General features: G+C 34.6%; 1 non-coding gene across 1 annotated transcript; it reads left to right on the top strand.

The window, feature by feature from the left end:
• Positions 1-616: 616 nt before the first annotated feature.
• Positions 617-690, top strand: TRNAN-GUU. The gene has a single exon. It is a non-coding gene; the product is annotated as a tRNA-Asn (tRNA).
• Positions 691-6,809: the final 6,119 nt, after the last annotated feature.

Below are 6,809 nucleotides of genomic sequence, written 5' to 3'. Positions count from 1 at the left end.
CAACTCTTAAAACACTCTATCCATCGCTCTATTGCAGCCTGCAGGTATGCGATGGGGCGTAAAGGTATAGGCAGTTTGCGTTGAATCAAGGTGTGTTTGGTTCGCACAAGGGAATCAGAATCAGAATGAAAATCAAATACTTGGTAATGGTAATGAGTTTTGATAAAAGTATTTTGCATTTTTGGTAGTATGGTGGAATTGGAATGATTACTAATTAATAATATTGATGTTTAGTTATGTATGACCCTATAATGGAATAAATTAAAAGTTTTAAAAATGCAAAAATAAAAAAATTAAGACAATTGATCTTAATATAATGACATCCAAAGCACCAATATGAACAAAAAAATCAACACTAAAAGCTAAAAACACTAATCCAAACTTAAAAATCAAATTACCAGTAAGATGGAATGATACCCGTTTTTAATTAGGGAATGAGGTTTTAATTGAAGTGGTAATCAAATCCCATAGTTGTGGTTGAAAAAGTTGTTAACATTACACTAACTATGATTTTGATTCTCATTTATGATGTATAAACCCATGATCTACACACACTCCCTCAATTTCTAATTAGTATATTAATACTTATATTTAATGTTCAATTTAAATAACAGCTGCTGGAATAGCTCAGTTGGTTAGAGCGTGTGGCTGTTAACCACAAGGTCGGAGGTTCAAGCCCTCCTTCTAGCGTTTCAAAGTTGTATTTTCGTCATGAATAACTGTATTATTCGTGCTGAACCTTGGTCTTTAAAACAGTGAACATAAAATGTATTATTGGGCCAATCTTGTTGGGCCTTGCAATCAATAGGGGTGTTTAAATTCAATTGTTATACCCTACACCACGGTGCACATAGCGATGTGCACTACGTACGTAAAACGACGTCGTTTCGGTGTTAGTAGACGCGACAGCGAATGACTTAGGAAATTCAGGACGTCGTTTCGGAATTCATTATCGGTGTTAGTAGAATACACAGAATGTTTGCCCCCGTTTCGGTGTTAGTAGACGCGACAGCGAATGACTCAGGAAATTCAGGACGTCGTTTCGGAATTCATTATCGGTGTCGGAATTCATTATCGGTGTTAGTAGAATACACAGAATGTTTGCCCATAATACACAGAATATTGACGCAAAATACACTCATCCTCCTAACATTCGAATGCACAAACACATCACAACTTGTGTTAATAACATGAATACACATAATATTTACACAAAATACACAGAACTCATCATCCTAAATATTAATATTCGAATGCACAAACACATCACAACATGTGTTACTAACATGAATACACAGAACGATTGTCTATAATACACAGAACGGTTGCCTAGAATACACAGAATGATTGCCTGGAATACACAGAATATTAACATAAATACAGAGACCGGCCAAAACGGAAAACGTGATTTCCAAAAAAAAACGGACGATTAGTTTACAATGCTCAAAACGACGTCGTTTAGGTACGTGGTGCACATTGCTATGTGCACCGTGGTGCACAGTATAATTTGCCGTTTAAATTGACAATAAAATCTAGCAACAAATACTTGAAATTTTTTAGCCCAATGTTGCAAACTCGGCAAATTATTGTGTGGACCATAATCAAATGTACATTATTTTTGTCCTGAATGTACATTATTTTTATACTATAAAAATAATGTACATTCAGTACACAAATAATGTATATCTCCTGAATATAATGTACATTATTTTTATACTGAATGTATATTATTTTTATATTGAATGTGCATTATTTAATAGTATGGTCCGGTCCACACAGCTGTGTGGACCATGGTCCACACAATATTGATTGTGCAAACTCGGCAAATTATTTTGTAGACCATAAATGAATGTACATTTTTATAACACTGAATGTACATTATTTATATATTAAATGTTCATTATTGTATGTTCAAAAACTAAATTTTTAGTGTATAAAAATATTTAGTATAGTAAATGTGTACCTTATATCAATGGTAAATCTTACAAGGTGAACCATGCCCATGGTATAATGACGACTGTGCAAACTCTTAGTCGACTATAATTGTTACAATATTTTTTTAGTCTACTTATATTAAACATTGTTAATTTCTAGAAAGGTATTATTGATCGGGCGCTACACTCAAAAGAATATATACAATAGTCTGAAATAGAGGCCAAAGGGAATGAACGAATAAATAAACAAATACCAAATAAATAAGCCCAAGTAATCAACTAGATATAATGCTATGCAAATGGCAAATTATGCCAGGTGGACCTAACTTCATGTTTACAATTTTAAAATTCTATGTTCACAATTTTAGAACTCTATATTCACAATTTTAGATCTCAATATACAAAATTACATTACTCAATATTTTTATAATTTTTGAACTCTATATTCACAATTTTGTTATATAGATTTAAAAATTGTGTTATACTATTGAATATAAAGTTCTGAAATTATGAACATAGAGTTCTGAAATTATGAACATAGAGTTATGAAATTGTGACGATATAAGTATGAAATTGTGAACATAGAGTTCTGCAATTGTGAATATAGAGTTCAAAAATTGTGAACATAAAGCTCAAAAATTGTGAATATAGAATTCTACAATTATGAACATAAAGTTCTAAAATTGTGAACATGTACCTCGGTCCACCTTACAAGGTGGACCCGCATCCATGGCATAACAACCGTATGCAAATGGAGATTTGAACTGGGTACTTGTGCTAGAAGTTATGACTATGCACCACTAGGCACTAGGCAATGAATGTTATCATGAACAAACCATGATGTCTAAAAGGGGAGGCAGGAGGGCCATTTTATAGTGTCAAGACCCATTCCCTTGCTTGCCAAGCGTGCGATTCATATTTGCTCTTCACCTCCCAATGCTGGAAGGGGCCATATATATATATATATATATATATATATATATATATATATATATATGCCTTACGAATAATATACATATGATCAGCGTATTGTACAATTATTAGCCTCATATGAGGGACTTGAATCCTTCATGAAAGAGGCTTTTGGTCCCTTCTCTTCCTCTTTCTACAACACCTAAGAAGCTAGGTACTCTATCTCTATGATTGAAGAATAATCAATGAAAGGGCTACTTTTGGGGTTAAATTCTGCTATCATCTTTATACTTTACATACACTGTGATACACTGGAATACTTTGAGGAATTAATCCTTATCAATTACTACAATAGAAAACAAAAAATTAAGAATGGAAGCCTAATCGATGTGAGACTGCAAGGAAGTAAGGAATCCACACTTAATTAAATAATTTAGAATCGGCACCTAAGTATCTAACCCATTCGTCTTCAATAATTTTTTTTTTTCTAATTTTGATTAATCCTCTATTCAAATATTCAATCTGCAGAAAGCCGAGAATCGACACCAAATCGAATAATTTAGAATCGACACCTAAGTACCTAACCCATTCGTCTTCTTCAATAATTTTTTTTCCCAATTTCGATTAATCCTTTATTCATCTTAGTTGCATCTCGTCGACGGTAGACCATTGTTCATTTGTTTGCTGGTTTGGGCCCTCATTGTCTGTTGTAACTTGTAAGTTGTTATTTTATTTATAATTTTTTTTGTCTTTATTTCATTCTGCAATTCTGTACACAACACACCTATAGGGCCTTAGGGGAGTTTATTACCGAAATAGTCCCTCGACTATTGCGAAATTACCAATTTGGTCCTCAACAATTTTTCGTGCCTAATTAAGTCCCTCGACTTTGAAAATTTTAACCAATTCGGTCCTCCGTTTATTTTGCAGTTAAAATCGGGACCAAATTGGTAATTTTGCTATAGTCAAGGACCCAAATTGGTAATTTTGCTATAGTCAAGGGACCATTTTAGTGAAAAATTAATTACCAATTTGGTTCCTTGACTATAGCAAAATTACCAATTTGGTCCCTTAACTATAACAAAATTACCAATTTGGTCCCCAACTTTAACGGCAAAATAAACGGAGGACCAAATTGGTTAAAATTTTTAAAGTCGGGGACGTAATTGGGCACAAAAAATTGTTGAGGACCAAATTGGTAATTTAGGAATAGTCGAGGGACCATTTCAGTAATAAACTATAAATCTATAATGAGTTAATTCCATTTTTGGTCCTAGATTTATATGTGACATTCCACTTTTAGTCCCCTTTTATCAAAACATCCACATTTGGTCCTAGTATTATTGTGGCATGACCATTTTTGGTTCTCCTTCAACAAAATTGTTGAAATTTCGTTAAACACAATGGTTTTTCAATCATTTTTATACAAAGTAAGTTGACCCCGCTATATTTTTATGTTTATTTTTTTGAAAAAATATGTAATTGAAGACCAAAATGCCTTTGTATTTAATGACATTTCAACAATTTTGTTGACGGAGAACCAAAAATGGTCCTGCCACAATAATATTAGGACCAAATGTGGATGTTTTGATAAAAAAGGACTAAAAGTGGAATGTCACATATAAATCTAGGACCAAAAATGGAATTAACTCAATCTATAATCATCTGATGAGTAATTTAAATATGTAATGTTTATTTGGATAATTGATTCTATGATTTCTGTCATTCTAGAATATATATAATTTTTGAATCATAATTATATATATAATTACCCCGAGTCCCCATCACTTCACTCATTCCTTCTTTACCCCCTCCTTTACCTGTCATACCCTTTTCACCGCACTCGTCGATGGGGACGTTCAGCCCCCACTAGAGCCGTCAAAATGGGCTTTGCCTGTTGAGCCGGCCTGCCAAAGAACAGGTTTCAAAAATAGAGGTCCGCAAAAGAATAGGTTTTTTTTGGCCTAGCACGGGAGCTACCCCGCCAGCCCGCTAAGGGTCTCCTAGGTGAAAAATGTAGAGATCTGAGCCGTTGATCTATATTAGATCAACAACTCAAAATGAAAGAATTTTTTTTTTTAAAAAAAAACGCGCTTCTTGGAAACATAGATGCGAATCATCTTAAGTGTCTGAACTGATGCACCTTAACTCCTTAAGTGTCGAACTTATTTACCTTAAGCTCTGAATTGATGCACCTTAAGTTTCAAACTTATGCACCTTAAATTTTCGAGCTTATACACCTTAAGTCTCAAACTGATGCACCTTAAGTGTCGAAATTATGTACCTTAAGTTTCAAAGTGATGCACCTTAAGTACTAAACTGATGTACGTTAAGCTAGAAAGTAATGCACTTTAAGCTTTAAATTTATGCACCTAGAGTATGGAAGTCGATATTCCTAATTAATCAAAGTTGTGCACCTTATTAAGACTTAAATTCATACACCTTAAACTAGAAACTAAACCACCTTAAGCTTGAAATTTATACACCTAGAGTTTGTAAGTCACGCACTTTAAGAGTTAAAACTAATGCACCTTAAACTAGAAAGTGATACACCTTAAGCTTTAAATTTAGAGTTACACTTCTTAAGAGTTTGTAAGTCACTCACCTTAAGAGTTTGTAAGTCACACACCTTAAGAGTTACACTTCTTAAGCTATAAACTTACGCACCATAAGCTTTAAATTTAGACACCTAAAGCTATAAACTTATGCACCTTAAGCTATAAACTTACACAACTTTTTTTTTTTGAAAACCAAAAACACCACTTATATAAATCATAATTCATCAGGACTACACAACAAAGCAAAAATAAAACGAGGGATAAACTCAAGACATTCAAGCCTGTCGACCCTCGCTAAACATAAAGATTTTTTAGCTAAACAATCAGCAATTAAGCTATAAACTTACGCACCGTAAGCTTTGAACTAAAGCACCATAATGCCATCGTATTTTAATAAAAAAATTCTTCATTCTGGGCTGTTGATTTTGGCTAGAACAATGGCTGAGATTTCGCCCTATTTTTCACCTGAGAACTCCTTCGCATTTGATCTCTAGTGTGTGTTTATATATATATATATATATATATATATATATATATTCAGATGTGGTCGCGCTTTCCCGTGCGGTCGGTGCGGTTCGCACCACTCAATGTTAGCAAATGCACCACTCAATGTTAGAAAACGCATCACAATGAAAATACACAAAAACATCAAAAACACACCACACACCTAAAATAATGCACCATAACTCCCGTGTCCCTAATGATGCATTTGCTAACACTGTGTGGTGTATATTTGCATACTTAGTGGTGTGCTTTTTGGTAATGCATACCTAGTGATGCATATTTGTGTGGTTCATTTTCTAACATTGAGTGGTGTATATTTGTAAACATAGTGGTGCGGCCGCACTGACCGCACGTTAAGGGGCGGCCACACCTGATTATGACCCTATATATATGTGTGTGTGTGTGTGCGCGCGTGTGTGTGTGAGATTAACTTTAGAATTTTTGTTTAATGTTTTAAAATATAAATTAGCACTTATGTAACAAGTTATTTTAATTATTTTTATAATGTACAAATAGTAAAACCTAACAAAGCAACAAACTAACAACTTAAGAACAAAGAAAAAAAATACACACACACAGAGACACACAAAATGTCAGGAAACGGGGGCTCGCCTAGCCGCGAGCCGGGCTAGCAAAACCTGGGCTGGTAAAAAAGCAGGCTTCTTTGGCCAGCCCCATCGGGCTAGCAGGCTTCGGCCTACCCTGCTCTGCCTGCCCGTTTTGATAGCTCTTGACCGCGCTAGACATGCTGTGGCCTAGGGAGCCCGATGGGTCAACCTGTCAGCTAGGCGTCGGCCAACCGGTTGTCGGTACCTCCTAGTGCTAACTTCTTTTTATTTGAGGAAGTATAAGACGTCGCACCTTTATACACAAGATATAAAGTGGCTTGGTTGGTTGGTTC

The sequence above is a fragment of the Ipomoea triloba genome, chromosome 11, assembly GCF_003576645.1.
Source record: "Ipomoea triloba cultivar NCNSP0323 chromosome 11, ASM357664v1".
NCBI lineage: Eukaryota > Viridiplantae > Streptophyta > Magnoliopsida > Solanales > Convolvulaceae > Ipomoea > Ipomoea triloba.
The sequence above is the reverse complement of the archived record's forward strand: the minus strand, read 5'-3'. Positions and strand labels throughout refer to the sequence as shown.